The sequence below is a fragment of the Mesoplodon bidens genome, assembly GCF_964165515.1.
Source record: "Mesoplodon bidens genome assembly, contig: HAP1_SCAFFOLD_326, whole genome shotgun sequence".
In the NCBI taxonomy this organism is placed as follows: Eukaryota; Metazoa; Chordata; class Mammalia; order Artiodactyla; family Ziphiidae; genus Mesoplodon; species Mesoplodon bidens.
This window is the reverse complement of record NW_027671423.1, coordinates 184,005-200,470: the sequence shown is the minus strand read 5'-3', so window position 1 is coordinate 200,470 and position 16,466 is coordinate 184,005. Positions and strand designations below refer to the sequence as shown.

The 16,466-nt window shown below is 39.0% G+C and overlaps 1 pseudogene across 1 annotated transcript; it reads right to left on the bottom strand.

Moving 5' to 3' along the window:
- Nucleotides 1-10,842: 10,842 nt before the first annotated feature.
- On the bottom strand, nt 10,843-15,273 carry LOC308611412 (3-hydroxyisobutyrate dehydrogenase, mitochondrial-like; annotated as a pseudogene). The gene is made up of 2 exons: nt 15,262-15,273; nt 10,843-12,161 (listed from the first exon to the last, which is right to left on the bottom strand). The product of its transcript is annotated as a 3-hydroxyisobutyrate dehydrogenase, mitochondrial-like (transcript).
- Nucleotides 15,274-16,466: the final 1,193 nt, after the last annotated feature.

Sequence of the window (16,466 nt, the reverse complement as noted above, 5' to 3'; positions counted from 1 at the left end):
GCATTTCTTGCAAATGAAGGCAACTTTCCTCACAATACATTGATTACTCTCCCCACTGTAACACAGCATCTTCTCCCATGACTTTCCTGAAATGGTTCCACTTTTGTTCATAAAAGTTTAGCCATCCAATCAGATGCTTTATTTTCAGTTCCCATAGCATTTTGCCTTTGGGAAACAACTGACTCCATTAAATGGCGCTTCTTTGAAAACTACCTTCCTTTATGTTTTATAGCCATCTTATGATTTCTGTTGGCATACCACCTAGCTTCTTTCTCATCATTCTTTTTATTTTTATTTTTCAGTTGTTTCTCTCCTCACTCCTTAGCGTTAGATACTACAGACAGTTGGCCTTCTTCTCATCTCTTATATACTCTCTCTCTTACTCCAGCAGCTTTGTTTACCATTTAATATATTATCTGCCAGGCGCCTTCCATCTGTTACCAACATCTCTCCCTCTGTCTTTGTCATTTCAGCCTTCGCTATGCTCTCTGAGCTCTCACAGGCAGATCTATTGAACACAGGAATCTCAGTGGAAAATACGAGTACGTTATTTCTCTACTGAGTAAAGCCCTTACAGATCACATGGTCCTGATCCATCTTGCAGCCACGTCATCTGGACTATCTGACCTCCCATGTCACAATAGCAGAGGACCAGACAAGAGGGACACTGGCTCCTAATGACCTCAGCTCAGAAGTGATACACTTGATTCTGCTTCTTTGCCACTGGCCACAACGAATCAAAGGAAAACAGTTGAACTACAAAGGAGGATGAAAAATGTAGATAAGCACATAGGATATTTGATGAGTGCTATCTCGAGGTGACATCACCTCCCATCAAACTTTTATTTCACAGAGAAAACACAGACTATAAAGCAAAAACACCCCAAACTAACTTTTTCTCTTTACGTCCATGAATAGCTTTTCGACATAGTTTATCAATACCTATTCTCACTTTCTCAGTATCTTCCATTCATTTTCCCACCTCACTGGGATTGTTAAGGTTTTCCTCTTTAGCGATTTTATTTTGGCCCCCTCCCATTAAAAAGCTGCCCTCCTCCCATTAAAAATTACTCTTGCTTGATGCCAAGTAATTCTCTAGTTACCTTTTCTCTCTTCCTAATTTCACAGTGCAGTTTATCAAAAATTGTATTTATTCTCACTGTCTGTATTTTCTTATCTTTATGTACCTCGTGACTCACACAATTTTGCTCTTTTCTTCTTACTTATCTGCACTGGAATTGCATTCACCAACATTTAATTTGTGATTAAATTGAGTGAATGCTGTTTGGTCATTATGTCACCTTTCAGCAATATTTGATTTTGTTGATCAAACTTGTCATCTCAGAAAAATCTTTCACCTTAACAACAGTAGCATCTTAACCTGCTACTTCTTCCTCCTGCCTCTGGACATCCTTATCTCTTTCACTGGGCACTCTCACTTTGCCCTCTGCCAAGAGATGTGTATTTCTCAGAAGCTCTCTTCTGCCCTTGATAGATGGTCTCATCTACTCTTGTGATTCCAGCCACCATATATATCACAGATCTTGACCTAAAACGTACATCTCTCTCTCCTGAGTCTCTTACAAACTTAACTAATTGCCAACTGAACAACTCTGCCCAAATATAACATGGGCACTTAAAATTAATTATGTGATGTTACTGAACGATTAATTTTACCTTCAATACTTACTTCCACTATTCATCTCTCTACATCATTTAGACCACCACTATTTGTACACTTGTCCAAGTTGGATACTGGGGGAACACTGAAGACTCTGGACTCTGACAACCCTCAGAATGGGAGAAAATAGTTGCAAACGAAGCAACTGACAAGGGATTCATCTCCAAAAAATATAAACATAAATAAATTTGTAAACTAGATAAGCAACTCATGCAGATCAATATCAAAAAAAAAACAAATACCGTATAATATCACTTATATGTGGAACCTAGAAATATGGTACAGATGAACTTATTCGCAAAGCAGAAATAGAGACCCAGATGTAGAGAAGAAACACATGGATACCAAGGCGGGGGGAAGGGGGGGATCAATTTGGAGATTTGGTTTGACATATATACACCAGTATGTATAAAATAGATAACTAATGATAAACTATGGTACAGCACAGGGAACGCTACTCAATGCTCTCTGGTGACCTAAATGGTTAGAAATATTAAAAAGAGGAAATATATGTATAGGTATAACTGATTCACTTTGCTGTATAGCAGAAACTACCACAACATTGTAAAGCAACTATACTCTAATAAAAATTAATTTAAAGGAATAATAAAACTCTGGACGCTGTATAATCATCCCTCACCTTCACAATTAATTCAGTAACCAAGTACTCTCTAACCTAAATTCCTACTCTCTCTCAATATTGTCTACTTTTATTCAAGCCTCTTGCCACTACTTGGTTCTGAGCTATATTTTCTCTTATTTATGGAACATAAACAGTCTCTTAACTTTTAACAGAATAAATCTTTTAACAGAATAAATATTCATTGAGTACCTACAACACTGGTAAATAAGGACATTGTTCACATGCAGTTTACAATGTAGTAGGGGCAATGAACTATAAAATAGAACTTTACCTCTCATAGGTAACTGGACAGCCAAGTTTTATAAGAACACGTAGAAAGGGAATTTAATCTCTAATGGAAGTCATGAAAAGCCAGAGATTCAATGTTTATTTTGAAACTTGTATGATGAGAGTGCATTAACCAAGGATTGAATGAGTAAAGTATGATACAAATTGATGACATTACCTGGAGAAAGTTCATCAGTAAGAGAAGTCTAACCCTGAAGTCTACTGAGTATTGCTGAAAATTTATGGAAGAAGGAGATGCTAAGTAAGGATAGAGAAAGCAGATGAGGGTGGACTAGTAGGCAAGAGCACAGTGCTTGAAGCCTTTTCCCCAAAATTAAAGAGAAGCTATCAAAGAGCTCTAAGCCGTTGAGTGAAATTTAGGTTGCAATGCAGAGAATAAACAAGACAGAAATAATACTGGAGTCAGGGAAAAAGTGAACTGGGATGTTACATCCGAGTAAGAAATGTAAAAGATATGACAATGGACATAGAGAAGAATGGACATATGTGTGTGTGTGTGTGTGTGTGTGTGTATACATATATACACACATATATGTGTGTATATATATGTGTGTGTATATATATATGTGTGTGTATATATATATATATATATATATATATATATATATATATATACACACACATATATATATATATATAGTATAATTATGACGATTCTTAGGGATTGTTCCAGAGTTTAAGGGTGGGGAGAAGAGTAAAGAATGACTCTCAGTTTCTTGCTTGGTTAATTGGGTTAAAACAGTTTGCAATAAAAAAGATTTAGCTTAAGTCATTTAATCATTTTAAGTGCATTCTGAATCCTATACAAATAAGTTTGAGAAATTTAAGAAAATTGTGTTTCCTTAAGTTTTGCATATCTTTTGTTATTCCATGTAAATTCCCTTCTTTTTCATATGATTAAAGAAAAGTTATGAAAAAAATAAGAGAGAAATGAGAGAAAATAAGATCTTATGAAGAATTATGAATGATCTTTATCTGTTTTTGTGCTTACTGTAATTTCTTACTGTTTATCTCTCTATATACATATTCTGAGATATCTTCTCAGACCTGCTGAATCAATCTGTGAGGAGTAAGTTTAACTAATCACTCAGATGAACCTAAAATTGGTTCATCTACAGGAATAACCAACATAAGAGAGTAGTCATGGTAGTCTCAAAATTAGAGAAGACTTCCCAATTATTCCCATTATGTCCAAGAGAGAATATGAGCAGGTACTTCAAGTATCCGAACTTCGTACGATTTGATTCTGCAAAAGCATTTTAAATAGGAAAAATACATAGAAGAAAGGTTAAGACAAAACTTCCCCAGGATAAAATGGATCCCATATTTTCACCAGATGCCTTTACTTAGGAAAAAGAAATGTTGAAGAATTGTAACAGTATCCAACCTGGAAAACAAAATACAGAAATTTTCACCACTAAGCCTGAGCTCTGTACAACTCTGATTTAGTGCTTTTTCAAGCCTTACACAGCAGTCTCTATTTTTAAAATATTTATAAGTAACCCATTTTGTAGGAAAACACCTAACTTTCATCATAAGAATTATGACACTTTATACTTTTATTCCAGCCTAACTTTTATACTCTATTTTCTACCATTTGGCAACTTATACCCTACGCTCTAGTCAAAAAAATCTCAGTTACAATCACTTAAACATATTGTGTTGGTTCTCAAGTCCAGGATGTTCCTTCTGCCTGGTATGCCCCTGACCTTCTCTCCACGTGGAACATTCCTACTGACATTCAAAACCTAATTCCAAACCCCCTCATTGTTGGCATTCTCTTTAATATCCCCTATTAGCAGGGTTAGTGACTCTAAGTTCTGTTTTACAAAGTTACATTTTTATGATCTATTTATTTAATAGCCTCTCCCTATTTGATTGTAATGAGTTGTTTATGCATCTCTCACACTCTCTTTTGAGTTCCTCTGGCCTTTATTTTTTCTTTTATCTCTTACCCATAAGCACAGTGCTTGCCCCATAGTACGTGCTCAACGTGTTGGCTGAGTGAAAAAAGACACCTTTTAGCTCTCTAATCATTTGTGAAATGTCATTTAAAATGACATCAGATTACCCTTTGTTTCCTAACTTAATTTCTAGTACTATAGAATGTACACTCAGAACACCGTCAGTGGCCTACAGAAACAGTGTTCTCACTGGACTTCATGCACATAGTCAACCCCCTTATAACTTTCTCTGGCATACAACTGCCAGACATGTTATTAAAAGAAAATGATGTACCAACCCCTCACCTATTGGAAAACTTCCAGAAGCTCTCCATTCCTTATTGTATCTTTTCTACTTGATTTTTCAAATACCTCTGTCTTACTTCATCTATTCAGAACTGGCTTTTCTACCTTTGCTTTCATTTTCAATTTCATTCATATCATTATCTGCACTTACCCATAGAACCTAAGCATATTTTAGTTTCTTATGCAAGTTTCCTCACTAGAGGTCAAAGGGGCAAGGACTATTGTGATAAAATATTAAATAAATAGACGATAGGACTTTGTTCTATTGGTCTGGGAAAATTACTACCTGAAACAAAAGAATTCTGGAAACTGAAGGGGTCAGACCAGTCAGCTTTGTTTACTTCAGACTCAAATCAATGTCTTGTCTTTACCTGAGCTCTGGTTACATTTAGAAAAAAGTACTGTAAATACAGTGAATGAGCAAGGCCACTATCTGAGACGTGTCTGGGTCCTTAGTATAGTAACTGAGGGAATGGTAAGCATTGGTCAATGTTTGCTGATTGATGACTCAATAGATCTGGTTAAGCCTCACCGTCAGAATTCCAGATTTTTTAACAAGCTTCTCAGTCTTTTCAACCCAAAGAAAAAACTAAAGAAAACCAGATGACAAGAATTTCAAATTATAAAATATCCCGATTGTCAAATTTAAATAGGGATATCCTGTGCAATGGAGAGGCTGGCTGGTGCCAATTTCACATTTTGTTCTCTAGTGTCTGGACGAAGCCTGCTCTGCCAGTGAGCTGACAGGTCGAGAGCACTCCAGCTTCCACAGACACCCGAGAACTTTCTATTTCTCATGGTGTTCCTACCTTACCTAAGGGAAGGACTATATTCACAATGAAAAGAGTTATGATTCATCACCAGTAGAGAGATTCTTCCACTTTCTGGGTGCCCACGTTAAAAGTCTGGTATAGTCAACACTCCCTCTAACATAGATCATGTATTGAAATGAGAAAACCATCACCTAATATGGCCAGAGAGGTGAAGGGACTTGGCCCAGCTGAGCCCAGGAGACACCACTAATTCAAAACCTCAACCATTAACACAGTGATTGTGATCAAGGAGACTTACAGCACATAAGAGATTCAAAGAGCATATTAATCCACCTCTGGCAACACTGCCAGTTTAAAAGAATGATGAACCTTCTCTCCCACTTGATTCAACCTGGCTATGTATTATACCACTCTAAACGCTAGCAGACTCTATGCTATGGCTTCCATTAGGTAGCACTTAGTATACATGAAAACTTTCTTCAAGAAGTAATTACTTTTGAAACCATAAACATTTCAGTTGGGAAAAGTGAAAAAGAAAGGAGGTGCAAGTAAAGGGAACTAGGAAAAAATAAGAAAATACCCTCAAATATAAACATGTTGATTCAAAAAATAATTTAATGGGGATTTAAATGATACTAGGTGAGCATTTATTCTGTTTCTGCTTTAAATAAAGCATTCTGTTCTATTTGTTAGGTGTTGTACTTGTTTAAGATCTAATGTCTGTTAAAAACCTCTCGAAAGAGATGTATTCATTCTGGTATCCTAAGCACCTATCTGGATGAAAAGCACAAGCAATGGGAAGTCATGGGGCATAAAGGACCTTGCAAAGGCTCTGAAATCCATCTCTTACTTATGGCCTTTGAGACTCAGCCTCCTCCTCTATGTAGTGTTCATAAAACTTAGTGGAGATAGAACACTAGGGACACAGAAGGTCAAAAGAGGTATTTACTACGACTTTCCAAATATCTTCCTTTAGGAAAACAAATATATTTTATTTGCAATGAGGCTTTCTTGTGAATTTTATTCCTCTAAAGAAGAATATTTTTAGTGAACAATTGATTCGTTTGCCTCCCTGTGCTACTTTATTGACAATACTCAGGTAGGGGTGGTTTTCCCTCAAGCAGTTACCTCCATGTGATTTGTATATCAGACCTTCCTAAAAGCATGTTTTCCTGCTCTTTCGTTCCACCCCATCCCAGCTCTACTTCAAATATTGTGATCCTCTATTAAAATGCACAGAACCCTGGGAAAATAAGGAGAAGCAAAATGTTTGTCACTCCCAGCTCTGGTATGCATATATCAGAGGCTAAATTATAACTGATGAAGACAGAAATGGGACCCATATCTGTCTGACTTCAGAAACCAGAAGTGTATCTACTACAAGCTGATGAATGGGAACTCAGATCAAGGCCTAGAGTGGAGAGGAGTCTTCTGATCAGAAGGGGAAAGTAAACAAAGGGCAGCGTTTAATTATTTAATAATAAGTAAGAGAATGACTAGGGTGTTTTTACAGAACAGGATATAATATTGAAATAAAATCCCCCAAAGTGACACAGAAACATAATGCAATCCTCTTAAGCTACAACCCTTCCTAAACCAAACCATACCATTCTCTTCACACATCCTGGAAAGTCAAAAGAAAGGGGATACTGATCTGCATCACACTGGCATTAGAAGCAGATCTAGTTTTAATGAAGTATTACTTCAGGGACTGAAGTTTCCCCCCAAAAAGGGTAAGCTTTTTTCTCAAGAAACATCACTGTGTAATAATCAAGGAGCCAGGGATGGTGGTATTAATTGTTCTAAGTACAGGGATTTGTTTTGCAGAAAGAAGTACCAATCAGAAAGAGAACTGACCAATAATTACTTAACAAAACTGCTTCAGAAGTAGATTTCTAAATCTACTTTTAGACTGATAGTTAGAAAAATCTTACTAAGTTTATTCATTTAGAGGAAATCTGTGCAAGCCTCTGAAACCAAGAGGTATTGTATCAAAAGAGATAAGGTCACTAGACACTTATGTAAGAGCTACTTCTTCCTCAAATGGCCACCATTAAGAGGAGAAACTATTTGCTGTATTTTCTGACTATTACATTACCAAGAAGTAACAATGCACCTTTAGGAAACTAGTATGAAAGAAAAACATAATAAAATTTTTTGCAGGTGACTCTTTGATCTCATAGGTGTGTGTTAATTTTCCAAAGTTGGCACTGGATCCTGCCTTTACAAAATGCTCCTTGAAATATCACATTGAAAATCTTCTCTTTTACTCCTTATTGTAAACACTGTGTATGTTTTTAAGAAGACCAATAAAAAATATGGACTATGGGGCTTCCCTGGTGGCGCAGTGGTTGAGAGTCCGCCTGCTGATGCAGGGGACACGGGTTCGTGCCCCGGTCTGGGAAGATCCCACATGCCACGGAGCAGCTGGGCCTGTGAGCCAGGGCCGCTGAGACTGCGTGTGCAGAGCCTGTGCTCCACAACAGGAGAGGCCACAGTAGTGAGAGGCCCGCGTACCGCAAAAAAAAAAAAAAAAAAAATATATATATATATATATATATATATATATATATAGAGAGAGAGAGAGAGAGAGAGAGAGAGAGAGAGACTATGAAATTATTTTTCCAATAGTGAAATTGTGGAGAATACATCTTGCATTTCTACTGTATTCCCGCAAAAAGAGGAAGTTCTTTTCCACAAAGACTCTCATCAATGTTAACTCTGGGAGAGAAGTATTTGTAGTTGTCTCATGCTTTGTGGTGAGAGACTCGCACTTTTTCCCCTGTCTCTATTGTGGGAAACAGGGCACACTTTGGGCTGAGAATTCATGCTGTGGTCGGAAAAGAAAGAAACGAAAAATACCCTCATTAACACTGCTCTTTAACAAGTTCAGCAAATGGGCTTCAGGCATTCTAAACAGCAGCAATTAAAAAATAACTTTAGATTTCATACATTTCTTCCAGTAGGATGAAAAGCTGAGGTATGTTAACTTTAATTTTATGGTTTGCGTGAATACCGAGTTCGATTACTCCCTGTCAAAGCAGAAATCAGCCTCTTACAGGGAGTAAGTGCTAATTAAGCAAAACAGAGTAAGCATGTTATCTGAAGTATATTTGATTCTTTCCTGTGCACTTTGGCTGCACAAGCTCTAACCACAGTTTCCGGAGGGACCATCAGTGCTCCCTAAGAATGCCAATGCAGTGTTCCGTCCAGTTAGTGGGGTGCAGAGACCAGTCAGAATGCTGATGCTTTCCACAAAGGAGATGGGGCTAGGGAGGCAAATGCAATCAGGGAGTATTAGCTCTGTCTTGTGTGCCTGCTACAAAACCGTGTCCTCTCAAGACTGCCCTATCCCTTCTTTGCTTTATACGTGTATGTGTAAGTTTGTATATGTAAGCTTTACAAGTCTCTCCTAAGAGAAAACTGAAAATGCCCAGGAAAAAGACAAAACTGCTTCAACAGAGAAAGGTCTCTCTGTTCCAGTTGAAGAGGATATAGAGTTAATAACAGGAAATATCCATCCCCTGAAACTGTATGAAACATGGATGCTTCCACAATTTACTCAAGGTCTCACTGACCAGGCTATAAGTAATTTTAATTATTATTTCTTATGATTATGGTTGATAAAAAGGCTCAGTGGTATGCTAAAAATCTTTAACACTTGTTGACCTTTTTTCTTGATAGCTTTCCTCCTCCCAGGCTCCAGCCAACAGTAGCAGTAACAGATATCCAGATCTTAAGAGGATAGAAGTATAATGGTGCACTGAATATGGAAAGGAAGAACCAGTAATGGTTCCTATACATTCATAACGCGAATCAGCATCAAACTAAGCTTCCCCAAGAAGAAGCTGACAGCAAATAGTTTCTCCTCTTAATGAATTGAGGAAACAACTTTGAAGTTATCCGTAGCCACCGCTTCTGAAGCAACCAGTAGCTTTGCAACTATTAGTTTACTTGTATTAGATTAATTTATATTAGAGTTTATTTAATGCAATTGCTCACAAATTTTAAACCATTTTGTAGAGTAGTGTTCTCTATCTGTTTAAATGAAATGCTTTCCTAAGCTCAAAATCAGTGTTTTTATGTTGTGTAAATTATGAAATTACTGTGAAATATCTGGTAAACTTGATAGGAAACCCCAGATGTCAGCACTTTGCTGGGCAAGATTTAAAGTGGCCCACACCATTAGCCCTCATCAGGAGCAGTAGCAGTGGGCTAAGTCATAAGGGCACGCCCGTCCATTACACTCACCCAGGATACTGTGAGTGAGAAACAAAGGGCAGTCAGACAGGGACCTCTATGCTCAGATTCCACTGCCAAGAAATGGCCTAAGTCAGCTCTTGTTGTTGAAGAAAATAACCCTTTAGCAATCAGACTGAATCCTATTTTAAGTTTTAGAGGAAGAAGGATACTATTTAAACATTGATGAAATGTGCCTCTCTTTTTTTATCAGCATAGAAATCTATTTGAATTCAAAAGAATATGGTTATATTTAGCATAGTGTAATAATTATCTAAAGCACATATCATCGTTGGCTCTGAAACAGTTCTAAAGATGTCATTCTTTTGAAGTCAAAAAATATGCAGTAAAAATGGACAAGGAAGCAAAAATATGAAAAAACAAGTTTGCTGAGTATGGGAAGTTGTTACAAGAGGGGCACAACAAGATAATGTAACAGAGTCCAAATTACATAACATGCAGCAAGGAGTTCTCTTGCTTTAACAACTCCTAGAAAATAAACCAGTAATCTCAATGCAAGAATATCACCACTGGGTTATTTAACAGGACAAATTTTCTGAGGGACACAGGTAGTAACTCACTATACTTCCCCTTTCTCTAATATCTTTTCTCACACCAATTTCTTTTCTTTCCTCGAGGATAGATTTTATCCTGTTGAAAACAATTTTAGTTTTATTTGTAAAGTGGAGTAAATAATATCCTGAGTGAAGTAGGCAGCGTTTTAGCTGAAGATGCTTAGGAATCAAACTTTTGAAAAAGGCCAATCAGCTAGCTAGCTAGCAGTTACCATCAGTGGCTTGCAGAGAAAAAAATTACAGATGATATGTTTGCTAAATAGATAAAAAGAATAAGCAGTTTAGAATGGGTGAAAAATCCCAGGATCTACTGTGACCTAGACCAGAGGTGCCTAAACTTTTTGGAACCAGGGACCGGTTTCCTGGAAGCAAATTTTTCCAGGGAGGGGGGGCGGGGTGTGTGAGGTTCAGGCGGTAATGTGAGGCATAGGGAGCAGCAGATGAAGCTTAGTTGGCTTGCTTGCGACTCACCTCCTGCTGTGCAGCCCGGTTCCTAAGAGGCTGTGGACTGGTACCCGTCCAAGGCCAAGGGGTTGGGAACCCCTGACCTACACACTCAAAAGCAGACAGCTGACCTTTGATTAAGCCCATTTTCCTGTGGAGTGAGCCATAAGGGGCTCCAAGACACAGTTTGGTTTCAATGTTTCAGTGTTCACAGCCAGAGGGCAAACTCAGAATGTCTCCTCCTCTTGCAAAAACTGGACCACGGATGAGAAGTCTTTTTTTTTTGAGTAGCCCTTCACGCACAACATCCCTGCAGATCTGATGGGCTTGACTGCCCAGAAGGACTGGGCTCTTTGTGCTGGTAGCAGAGTCTCATGCTAATCCCAGATCCTTAGCCATTAGTGTTGCTCCGAATCCGCCCTGATAGTAATTAGCCGAGGGAACTCCATCCATCACCCCAGGTACAGGATTATAAGTGTCACTTGACCAACATTGTCCTGAGCTCGTATTTAGGATTTTAGCCAAGAGTTTTGGGTCAAGCCCTAACCTGAGTCCCAGATTCATAGCTTCAGCAGTTCCAATCCTACTAATAGCTAACAGCAAGTTTTTGCAGATCTTCGAAGCCTGGCCAGTCCCAACAGCTCCACGATGCACCACATGGGAGCCCATGCACCACAGCAGCTCAACCCCTCCCATCCTAAGTGTGAGGTGGCCAGATCGAGCCATTCCCACACTACCAGAAACAGGGGCATCCGTGAAAACCGCTCCCATTTTCTCAACTTCTTTGGCCAATTCTCCGAAAACCATAGGATCAACAGTACTGGAATCTATTAATAGTGAGTCTTTCTTCACTTTTTTTTGAATTCCATTTGCTCCACAATAAGCTTCTAGTGCATTGATGCATTGTAATAATTCTGTCACCTTTTTCGGCTACATCCCCTGCAGAAGACACTACAGGGTTCATCTGCATCTAGAAGCTCTTTGCATGAATCAGGGAACACATCAACAATGGTGAGTGGCTAGCCATGTTTCATGAGCTCTTTTGCCACTGGACTCCCCACGTTGCCTACTCCAATGAATCCAACTGGAGTCTTGGAAGCTACTGACCTAGAACACAGCGCTGCAAGGCTGGCCACCACTGGTTGCTGCAGACGACTCCCTGTACCGGAGGCCGGAGGTGGCTCCACGGAGACGGAAGGAGGCTGCCACGCTGCCCGTGCCCCTCCTTCCCACGGTGACCTCCTCGACTCCCGGCTCACCCACTGGCTGCTATAGGGTGCGTGATGCGGAGGGCCGGCTCGGCTGTGGCGATTCTTAATACCTCTTTGGTACTAGGTTACACATACAGTTTCACCTAGTGAGCGATTTAACAGAAGGAATTTTTTTCTACGGCATTTTTGCGGCACAGCAGATAGAAGCGAGGTCACTATTTCTTTGAAAAACTGAATTAAAAATTTATAGAAAGTCATGATTCATTCTACAAATATGCTGAGTCAAAGAAACGTGAAAATTGATGCGATGGAGGAAGAGCGCTAGACTTCCCTGATGCTCAACTGGCACCTTTCTTCTGGTGTCAGAACATGGTTGTGTAACTCCTTTAATCCCAGTGGATTTTCCAAAAATTCCAGAATCTTCAGATTTTGGTAGCCTCTGTTTACTGCCTTTGCCCCCCTATGCCAAACCCCACCCCACCCCGCACACATTCATTTTTTACCAGTTGTCCTCCGGGGTGTTTTTCTTTATAGAGTTATTGCAGCAGTTTGTTAGACTACTGACCCCCAGTGCAAATGCCCCTCCCCCCGTTTTCTCACCCTGTGTAGTTTTGTTCCACCTTGACCTGGGCTTGGTCACGTGACTTGCTTTGGCCCAATGGCATATCAAGAGCTGAAGCTTGAAGAGCACTCGTGCTTTAGGGCTTGTCCTCATGGAAACCTGACATGTTAGGAAGCCTGGCTAACCTAGTGGAGACTAGGCACAGGCCACAGCCAGCACCAATGGCCAGACATGTGAAAGCAACCAGCCCCAGTCCAGCAACCAGATGATGGCAGCCTCAGTAGTCACCTCAGGTGAAAGCAAGATAGATCCACCCAGGAGATCCCAGCCCATTCTGCTGATTCACAAATTGTGAGGAGATAAAGTGCCTGCTGTTTTAAACCACCAAGCTTAGGAGTAGTTCATCACACAGGAAGAGATATAACTATCTTTACTGTTAGATTATCTTCCCATTTTATACCATGTTTCCCCTCAAACGACTGTTCCTTAATCCAAGATTCTAGAAAAGAAATTAACAACTGATGAGGCTGATAGAGCCTTAACATTTTTTATAAGTTTTGTAAACTTTTAAAATAACTGTTAATAAAATCAATATTTATTTGATCACAAAATTATTTTCTTCAGTTGCCTTAAGAAGTAATGCAGAATTGTACTAAGTTTATACATTTGGAGGCTCTAAAAATGTGTTATTCCTTGGATTCAAGTCCTAGTGTACTTTATGTGGGCATTCACGTTTGCAAAATGATTCCAGGAAAGTTGCGATTTCATTTTACAACTTTGGCCTAAGGAGTCTTATGATATTTTACCTGAGAAAAAGAACACATTAATTCCACTTTCAGCTATTAAACCCATGGCTTCCTGTATTTTCTAAATTCCCTATCAGTGAAGAAGACTATGTATAGCGTACAAGACTGTCATGATTAGGAGGAAGGTAGTACAGAAAGAGCCCATCAAATTAGGCATTGCCCAGTCATGTCAGTATACTAACGTGGCGAGCCACAGGCAGCTTGAAGCCTGGAAAAAAGACAGATACAGTGTAATGATTATCCTAAGGATCCGGATAATGATTCCCATGATTTTGTTTTAAATATTAATGGCAGAGGATTCTGGGGAAATGGTGGTGGCTACAGAGAAGATTTTTATCCCTGAATATGCCACCCCTCCCCTAAATACACAACCCCCCACCCCCACAAAGAAGAAAGAAAAGCATCTAGGATAGCAAGATCAAAAACCCACAGACAACATCTACAACAAGGTGTCCACATTAACTGCAACATACAGCCAGGTAGGAACAAACCAACAACAGGAAAAAGACCTACATATGTGTATCCCAAGGTGTGTGGGAGGAAGACGAGGGAAGGACTCTCTCTCTCTTTAAGGAGAGCCAAAGGTTACTATGGTTCATGAACTCACTGAGATTGAAAAACTCACTGAGAACAGCGGCAGAAACCGGGAGTGAATGTTGCAGGCTCCACTTTGCAGCTGAGTGCAAGAACTTTGAAATGTTCTGAGGATGCCAAGTGTTCTGGGGTCTGTGAAACCTTGACACCTATCAAACCAAAGCACCATTCCAGAACAAATCCCCATACTCAACAAGGACAGGAAAGAGGAGGCCTGGGTAAATGGGCATAGGAGGGCCGAGGAGGAAGATTTTAGAAATTTTAAGGTCATTTTTTAAAATTATGTTGTGGGGCCTCCCTGGTGGCGCAGTGGTTGAGAGTCCGCCTGCTGGGACACAGGTTCGTGCCCCGGTCTGGGAAGCTCCCACATGCCGCGGAGCGGCTGGGTCCGTGCACCATGGCCGCTGAGCCTGCGCATCCGGAGCCTGTGCTCCACAACGGGAGAGGCCACAGCAGTGAGAAGCCTGCGTACCGCAAAAAATAAATAAATAAAAAAAATTATGTTGTGAAAATAATAGAAGATAGTGAGCCCTGGAGTTCTGAAGCTAGAAATTATATTCTGATCTATGTTTCCCTCCTAAAGTGGAAACTTATTTCATTTAAAAATGAGCGACAGAAGAGTATTCCATTCACATCCTGTAGAAAATCAGTGAGAAAAAAAAAGAAAAAAGAGGGGTGAAAAGAAAGTTCCAGCAAATCCTGAAAACGTCACAGAAAGACACGTCCACAGAACAAATGAAATTTATTGCCTGATATTGCGGAAAAAGTAAAAGAAATTTTCAAAGGAATAGAAACTGGTTTTAAGAAAAACATAAAAGAAATTAGAAAAATTCAGAAATGAAGTGATTGGAGAATAGCAAGATTTGAAAAGGTGAAAAATTCAGTAAGTAATTTGTTTAAAAAAAATCATGTCTCGAGAGAAGGTTAAACTAGAAGGAACACAAGTTTGAATAAACACAGTGGATAATGTCTCCTTGGAGAAACAGCTGATTTCAAATCCAGCATAAGAAACGAACAAGATGTTCCTGGTACCTCTTGTCATATAAGAGAGCTGGGAAGACTTCAAAGACTACTGTGGTTGTGTGGAAAGGACTCAGGAGCCAACTTGAACAGGATCCGTGAACCTAAGAGGGGACAATCTCTGCATCGATATTTATAACAACCTCACTGAAAACAACAACAAAGCAAGAAAATACCTCATTAGTCATCTTTGGAAGAGTCAACCTTTCTCTCTCTTGTTTTTTCTTTTTTTGTAAAACTGGTAAATAAAATAAAAGAAACATTTATTCTTCCTTTCCTAATTAAACTGTAACTCAGGGCAACCAAGTAGTTGATGAAATAATGTTCTAGCTAGTAAATGAATAATCATCTAGTTAGTAGAATATCACCATTTGGTACCCTTAATAAATTAATGGATCTAGACATTGATCATTAATGGCTGCAACGTCACAGTAAGACAGACACTTTATAGTTCCTTTTGGAATTCATCAGTATTATCTATGAAGTAAACTTGACAAAAAAATCACACCTGAATTATGTCAGTGCTCTAGATCTATCTACCAACTGACAGTAAATACATGGACCAAAGGAGCATGATAAACATATAAGCAGAAAGGGGATGCAATCAGCATAATCCAGACAGTTGGGAACCCTACTGGATGAATGCTTTGAATTCAAGGACAAATACTTGCAAGAAAAATGAGCAAACTGAGTTCTTTTAAACCTATACTTTAAAAGAAATTGTGTTTGGATCAGCAATCAAATAAATAATGGTTATTAAAATAAAAATACATTTAGAGGACAATCAAGGAAACATGAACTGACTGGCTATTTGTTGATATTAAGGAATCATTATTATTTGCGGATGTGTGGTAATGACATAGTTGAGCTTAAAAAGGGCAGTTCTTGCATTTTAGAAATATGGATACTGACGTTTTCACTGAGAAAAAGAAATCTGGGATTTGCTTTAAAATTGCTGGGGATGATGGTGGTAGTAGTAAGAGAGGGTGCAGAGACAATCTATTGGCCTGAAATGGACATTTGATGAGAACAATGGATGAAAGTTTCTACTTCTTTCTCTTTATTTCTGTAGATGTTTGAAATTTTCCATACTAAAACATGTTTTATAAATGTAGATGGCTTGCAATGTGCTCTTCTGAGCTCTCAGAAGGCAAAAAGCCATTCTTAAATTAGGAGCTTTCTTCTCTAGCCAAGAATTCTAATGATAATTTTGTCCCAACTGGCCAGTGCACTCAGATTGCTCTGAGATCTGTTGGTGGGAAAAAATCAGCACAAACAATAAAGAGGCTCTTCAGTCTTAGAAGAAAACAACAAAGAGTAAAGGCTGCTGCTAGGTCTGGGGCAATAGTGTAGTTACCAGTATAAGACAAAATATTAGTTT